General features: G+C 41.3%; 1 non-coding gene across 1 annotated transcript; it reads left to right on the forward strand.

Annotated features, from left to right (window-relative positions):
- The first annotated feature begins 7,575 nt into the window (after positions 1 to 7,575).
- trnal-caa (transfer RNA leucine (anticodon CAA)) lies at positions 7,576 to 7,689 on the forward strand. The gene is made up of 2 exons: positions 7,576 to 7,613; positions 7,644 to 7,689. It is a non-coding gene; the product is annotated as a tRNA-Leu (tRNA).
- The last annotated feature ends 403 nt before the right edge of the window (positions 7,690 to 8,092 follow it).

Here is an 8,092-nt window from a genome sequence, read left to right on the forward strand (position 1 = left end):
CTTCGCAATCACTGATGTTAGACAGTGTGTTGAAGTTTAATGAAGAGTCTGATACTGGTGAGGTAAATTACATAAGAGGTGTTGGAAGTGATTTTATGCCTGTACATTTACATATAGTAAATTTACAGTCGGGGTTAGTTACTGGATTTGTTAAAGTAGGATTACAGCATAGCTTACCTGTGAAGGGTATTTCTTTATTGTTAGGTAATGACTTGGCAGGTGGACAAGTTTTTCCTGAAGTGCATTTGACAATGGAGTCAGAGGAACCAGAGTTGAATTCTAACACAGATTCTTCCTGTGTTGTGACTAGAGCTATGGCTAAAAAGATTGATGCGCAGAATGAGGTTGTTATTCAGGACTGTTCAACTCAGGATTCGAGTTTTGAGGATGTGTCAGAGACTTTCTTATCTTCGTTGTTTGAACAAGATTCTGGGAGTAAGTCTGACTATAAAGATTCATCTATGTCTCGGAAGGAGATGATAGCAGAGCAGAATAGAGACTCTGAGATTATAAAATTAAGAGAGCAGGTTTTACTGGATAGTGAAATTGATAAGGTGCCAGTAGGATATTACTTGGAAAAAGGAATGTTGATGAGAAAGTGGAGATCGCCTACAATTCCTGCAAGTGAGGATTGGAATGTTGTTTACCAGGTAGTTGTTCCAAAAGCTTATCGAAATGAGATTTTGACTTTAGCTCATAGTGTGCCTTTAGGTGGACATCAAGGGGTAAGGAAAACTGTGGACAAGATTTTAAAACATTTTTACTGGCCTGGTCTAAGAAAAGATGTGGCGATGTTTTGTAAAACGTGCCATACTTGTCAAATTGTGTGGTAAACCAAATCAGGTTACACCAGTAGCTCCATTACAACCTTTCCCAGCATTTGGTGAACCATTTTCTAAAGTTATTGTAGATTGTGTTGGTCCATTACCAAAGACAAAAACTGGTTCTCAGTATTTGTTGACTATCATGTGTACTTCTTCTAGGTTTCCAGAGGCAGTACCACTTAGGAATATAAAAGCGAAGACTGTGACAAAGGCCCTTAAATTTTTTTTTTACTTATTTTGGATTACCTAAGGAGATACAAACTGATCAAGGCAGTAATTGTATGTCTGGATTGTTTCAACAGATAGTTTATAAATTGGGAGCTAAGCAAATCACTTCGTCTGCATACCATCCAGAATCGCAGGGTGCCTTGGAGAGGTTTCATTCCACCCTCAAGAATATGATTAGGACATTTTGTGTGGAAAATGAAAGTGACTGGAATGAGGGTATAAACTAACTTTTATTTGCAGTAAGGGAATCGGTACAGGAATCTTTAGGTTTTAGTCCATTTGAACTTGTGTTTGGGCATAGAGTTAGAGGACCTTTAGCTTTGTTGAAAGAACAGTGGATTAATAAGGAAGTACACACTAATTTGTTGGACTATGTGTTGAAATTTAAGGACAGGTTACATAAAGCTTGTAGCTTAGCTGAGGAAAATTTAAAGTTGGCTCAGGAGAAAATGAAGACTTGGTATGATAAAGAAGCTAGGATGAGGATGTTTAAGCCTGGAGATAAGGTGTTGGTTCTTTTCCCAGTGCAGACAAATCCTTTACAATCTAGATTTCATGGTTCTTATGAAATTGTGTCTATAATCAATGATGTGGATTACGTGGTAAAAACTCCAGATCGTAGAAGGTCAACACAACTTTGCCATATAAATATGTTGAAACCATATTTTGAGAAACAATCAGATACTGTGACTGTTGTGGTTAGTGAGAATGAGTTTGATTTAACTAGGAACATGATAGATGATTCATCTGACTTTCATTCTAAATCCAACATTGTTTCTGTTAGGTTACCAAATTCAACCATTCTGGAAAATATTGATGAAAAATTAGCACATTTACAGTTAGAGCAGAGACAACAGATGAAGGAGTTGATTTTTAAATATAGGGAGTTGTTTCCAGATATTCCGAGAAGGACTACTATAGCTTCACATGATGTAGATGTTGGGGATGCCAAACCTATTAAACAACATCCATATAGGATGAACATGGAAAAATGTGAACTTGCTGAGAAAGAAATTGAATATATGTTAGAGAATAATATCATTAGACATTCTAACTCGAATTGGAGTTCGCCATGTGTTATGGTGCCAAAACCAGATGGTAGTATTAGGTTTTGTACGGATTATAGGAAGGTGAATGCTGTAACGAAAACAGATGCATATCCAATTCCTAGAGTAGATGATTGTGGAGATAAAGTTGGAAAGGCAAAGTTCCTTACAAAGATTGATTTATTGAAAGGGTATTGGTGTGTTCCATTAACGGACAGAGGTAGAGAGATTTCTGCATTTGTAACTCCATCTGGGTTATATGAGTATAATGTCCTTCCATTTGCGATGAAGAATGCCCCAGGTACTTTCCAGAGGATGATTAACTTTGTGATTCAGGGATTGAAAGATACTGATGCTTATATTGATGATTTAGTGACAGGAAATGATACTTGGGAAGCACACATTATTGCGATGGAGAAATTGTTTGAAAGGCTTTCAAAAGCTAACTTAACTATTAATTTAGCTAAGAGTGAATTTGGACATGCCACTGTGACTTACCTTGGTTATGTTGTGGGCCAAGGTAAGGTAGCTCCGGTTCAGGCAAAAGTTCAGGCAATTTTAGAGATTCCCACTCCAACGGGGAAAAAAACTCTCAGAAGGTTTTTGGGAATGGTAGGATATTATCGGAAATTTTGTAAGAATTTTGCTGATGTTGCCCTTCCATTAACTAACCTTCTGCGGAAGAATGAGAAGTTTGTATGGACGGTGCCTTGTCAAGAAGCATTTGAAAAATTGAAAACAATGATATGTCAACAACCTGTGCTTAAGGCACCTGACTTTGGAAAACCTTTTTCATTGGCTGTGGATGCTAGTGATGAGGCTGCAGGAGCAGTATTAATGCAAAGGAATGAAGGTGATGAAGTTGATAATCCAGCAGCTTACTTTTCTAAGAAATTTAATAACCATCAAAGAAATTATTCGACAATAGAGAAAGAATTGTCATCTCTTGTTTTAGCTTTGGAATATTTTGAGGTATATGTTAGTACAACTCAGAAACCACTTATTGTTTACACTGATCATAATCCGTTAGATTTTCTGAGTAAGATGAAAAACAAAAACAGAAGATTATTAAATTGGAGTTTGATGTTACAAGAGTACAATATTGTGATGACTCATATTAAAGGTAAAGATAATGTGGTTGCTGATTGTCTATCTCGATGTTGAATGTACACTGTAATTTTTTATGGAGTGTTTTTTTTTCAATTGTAACACTCCTACTGCATTGTGACTTATAAGCTGTTATATGATGGTATTGTATATTGTGTATGTTATAAAATTTATACCTTTGTTTTTCTTGTAAGCAATTGTTAAAAATTTTTGTTCTTGTCAGGCCAAAAATGTTTTTTTTGGAGGGAAGTGTTACGTACTCGTGACACATGACAGTGGAGCCCTTGTCATGTGACTGGGGTTGAAGCTGTACTGGACTTGAGGTGATGGTCTTGTGATGGTGGAATGATGTCATTTTCCCGCCAGTAGAGATCATGTGACGGTTTTTTTTTACAGGTTATAAAAGGTAGACCCCACCCTGTGAGGAGGGGCAGTTCGTGGCTGGATTGGCCAGGTTGACTTCATGCCACTGCGTGTTTGAAGTGATGACGCAGTTTAGTTGAAGGATGAAGTTTTTATTTAATGCCTAAAGTTTAAAAGGTTATTGCCAACAGGTTCTTTATGATTCTGTTAGTTCGAGGAAATTAGCGGAGAGTGAAGATTCGAAGTTGGAAGTTAAAGATCGAGGAGAATCGCTTTCTACGGTGAAACGGGGGCGACCTTTGTTTGATCCTTATTTGGAAGGATTTCGTTGACTATCTTCGTGTTAATCCCTAGGTTTAACTAGAAAGGATTGAAGGTAGTGGAGAAGGAAAGGTCAGTGCCTTTAAGCCGTTCTGTTTCGTGAATTCTTCGTGGGAAGTTCGACTTCGGGGATCGAAGCAAGCGACGTGAAAGAGAACCTAAATCGTCCTGTAAAGTCTCTCCTTTTAAATGGACTGTGAGCATATCGAACTTTTGGCAATACCACTTTAAAGAACTGTTTTGGAATATCACTTTACGAACTGTTTGAACAGCCACACAGCAGCTGTTTCCGGTTACGGTAGTGTGTTTACTTTTGGGGGGGTTTGTTTTCTGTGTTTAATAAACGTGTTGTTTGTTATAAGAAACCCTTGCCGAACTCATATATTTATTGTTGCCTGAATACGTAACAATACAAAAAGTAAAGAAAGTATCGCGTTTGAACATTGGATCGCTGACAGCGATGCTGAAGATGTAGCACTGTGGGACCTTGAAATAGCGGACGAACTAAATAGTATTTTGCATCAGTCTTCAGTCTGGAAAACACCAGCCTCGTGATGGAAGTTCCAGGTGTCAGGGGTATGAAGTGTGTGAAGTTACCATGAACGGAATGATGGTAAGTGACTAACTCTTGATTCTAAAGGTAAACTGGAACGACCAGATGCTGTACACCAGAGTTTAAAAAGCGTTGGCTGAAGACATGGTGGGTTATTAGTGATGACCTTGCAGCAACCGCTCGGTTCTTGAATTTTTTCGAAAGACTGGAAAATTGCAAATATCACTTCACACTTCAAGCATAGAGAGTCAGAAGACAGGAAGATTCTGAGCCGCTCAGTCTGACCACAGCCGTTGAGAAACTGTTGGAGTCAATCATTAAGGATGAAGTCTCAGGGGACTTGGAGACACATGATAACGTAGAGCAGAGACAGCATGGTTCCATCAAGGGAAAATGTGGCCTCCAAAATCTGTTGGAATGATTTGAAGTCATAACAATCTGGCCGTATTAGGCTCATTTAGTGGCCTCCACACCACAAACTTTTCACCAGAGGTCTACGTGTCCTTCGTGAAAACAGTAGCCAAATCACAGTGAGGGAACTCGTCCGTCTCCGCCGGCATCGGGAGCGAGGTGCCAAAACATCATTACTCTTGAAAACCAAGGTTATTCACTCTTGCTGTTTCTATCTTTATTTCTGACAGGCCCATGCGAGCTTTCAGCGCTCCGATTTTCTTTTCTGAACGCGTACCTCTTACCAGAAAATATCCTGCCCCAATCGACAATCGCTAAATGTTTTTCAATCCGGTCCAAATTGACCTTCCCCAATGAAAAATCTCAACGCACGGACTAGAAGGATCTTTTTTCCATGTTTAAATTGAAACCAATCGCATTGTGATCACGAGTTACAAAGTGTTCGTTAAATCAAGCTTCTATCTCTTGTCCTGTCTCATCTATTTCATCATAGCAGATCACGTATCGCGCACTCTCTCGTTGGTTCGTCAACACACAAAGGAAGAAAAAATATCCTGAATGATCACATACCCATCTTGTCCTTAACAAGTGTGGAATTAACAATTAACTTGCGGAATGTTAAACACCTACTCTCACAACCGTAATGCTCCTGCAATACACAGCTATATCGCCACAAAGTTGGCCGTCTAAATACTCTTGACCATCGGGTGGGCAGTAATCTATCCCCATTAACATGATCATACCTTTCCTTGTTTGCAGTTTCACCCATTGCGCGTCTGTCCGTGCCTTTCAGCGCGTATAATCGACCCCGCGGAGGAGAGGGACCTGGATTAGTCGAACTCAGCATCTGCAATGACGGAAGACAGCCAAGAATTTTCCATGATTATTAACTCTGCTCTCCTCCTTTAGTCTATCCCGCTCTATCACTTCAAAAGCAAAGGAACCCCGAAATACTGAACTGCCAGACCAGACTCTCCCAACCTAGTCTCATTATCGGCTAAGATACCATGATTCCAGGTTTTGATCCAAGCAGTGAGTTCACCGGCTCATTCTCAGATGCTTCTGCCATGAAATATACGCACCTCAGGTCACTAGTCGGACCTTGCTCAATGATAGCATTGCTGACGTAGTGTGACATCTTATCAACATGTCTGCACAATTTCTGCACCAGCAGTTCTGGCACCCTGCTTCCAATTCCCCTCTAAATGTCGTTTACGCTTCATCATGCAGCGCTAGCTAACCTTCCGACAAGATCTTACTACACTTCCAGTTCACACACAAACCGTCTTTATCCAAAGGTCTCAGCTTCCCTGGAAGAGAGATCAGTGATTGAAAAATCGTATGGCCTGTCTCCTATACCAAACCCTTAGACACGTGTTAATCTGTATCATATTTCCATTCCTAGCCTCATTAGGACGCGACACGTGTCACTGTCACAACCCCGAAGTTCCTGCCCTCCACCTCAGCACCTATCTCTCTGAATTTCCATTGCAGAAAGTCGTCACTCCGATGTCACTGGTACCTAAACGGACCATAACCGCTGTTTGCTCAAACTCCTACTGAAAAATGTTCAGAATTTGATCCGCGTTGTCCCGGACCCCGGCACCCGGGAGGTAACATACCATCCAGGAATCTGTCTTCTCCTTCCCTTTTGAGTCAGAAAACCAGACCCAGTGCCAGAGGTCCTGTGGTTTTTCCCTACCAGGTCATCCAAACACAAACCGCATCCAGATGTGTCTGATGGTGATGGCCATATTGATAGTCTGCTTGCCTCTTTAAATCCATTCCTCTTCCTGACTGTCCCACAGTTCCCTGTGGCCTGCACCGTGGGTGCATCTACCACTCTTTCTGTCCTAGTCCATCACGCCATAGGGAGGATTGTTACAAGCGGCAGCTGTGTGCTCTTCTCGCAGGTGTGGTCAGCAGGAACTCCGGAGGTCTCCCCGCCTTCCACATCGCGCGAGTAGCCTTCCACTTAGACGGTGGCCGCCCCCTTGTCCCTGTCTTACTTTAATGTGTTCTGTGCCTTTAACACTGGGTCAGATAACCTGAGCGAATACGTTCTCTAAAGCGTCCCATCTCTCAGAAAGGCCGATGCTCTGACGTCCAAAACACCCTGTTTCCGTCTCCTCTCTCAGATTAAACATTGACCTACAAGCCTGAAAAACATTCTGACTGTCATAACTCATCCATGATGGAATGATGAAACAGACACAGTAGACCGAACGGCCTTTCCGCACGATGTCTCATTTTCCTGTGAACCTTGTCACATCTTCACTTTGTTCCAAACTGATCAGATAATTGGGCCTTATAGTTTATTTACCAACATCCATCTGTAAAGCAGCCTTGCCCGGTATCATTGAACCTGCTGCGTTCAGTTTCTGTTGACGTTGTTGCGATCAACTCCCACCCAGTTTTCAGATTCAGTCCTGTATATAAAAGTTTATTTCTCCGCTTCCCTAAATGTGAAAGCGCTGAGTCTTCCAAGCGTTCTCATCCATCCCAACAAACGTCCTTCCTCAATTCTTGCCGAGACGCGTCTCACGAGTCTTCGAATTGTAATATTTTACAGCTTTACTTTCCACAGAAGCTGCCTAACCTGAGCAAACTGTAACACTTTCGCTTTCATTTCCGATTGACAGGATGATATATGTGTTTGTGTGGATATGATGTTTCTTACAAATCAGGCATTTATTCCGTTCTCAAACACACGTCAGAAGTTGTCAGGGTGGCCGAGTGGTCTAAGGTGCCAGACTCAAGGAATGAAAGTCCTTCCGACAAACGGGAGGGTTCTGGTCTCCATCCGGGGGCGTGGCTTCGAATCCCACTCCTGACAAAATTTATCTTTAAGCGTTCAATCGAGATGACGTTATTTCTGTAAAGAAGACCTGGGTTGTTGAGGTGGATTCGAAAAACTGTTGGAGGATAAGATTATGTTTTTGACACTGTTCATCACATTCCAATAGATCACCGTATACCGAATTCTGGGTCAGTGATTTATTCAGAAAAAAAGTTCACGGTGATGCATCTCGGCCCGAAACGCCGACTGCTTACGCTTTTCCACAGATGCTGCCTGGTCTGCTGAGCTCTTCCTGGCATACTCAGCTGTTCAATATAGAAATGTTTTTGAAGCGAAATCATTGGTTGTCAGATTATTTAATGGATGGGCACGTGAGCGTAAATTATCACCTGTTGATCAAAGGTCTGATTGCAGATGGATAGTAACTGGTGGTGATGCG

This window comes from Hypanus sabinus, unplaced genomic scaffold (genome assembly GCF_030144855.1).
Source record: "Hypanus sabinus isolate sHypSab1 unplaced genomic scaffold, sHypSab1.hap1 scaffold_1131, whole genome shotgun sequence".
Taxonomy (NCBI): Eukaryota; Metazoa; Chordata; class Chondrichthyes; order Myliobatiformes; family Dasyatidae; genus Hypanus; species Hypanus sabinus.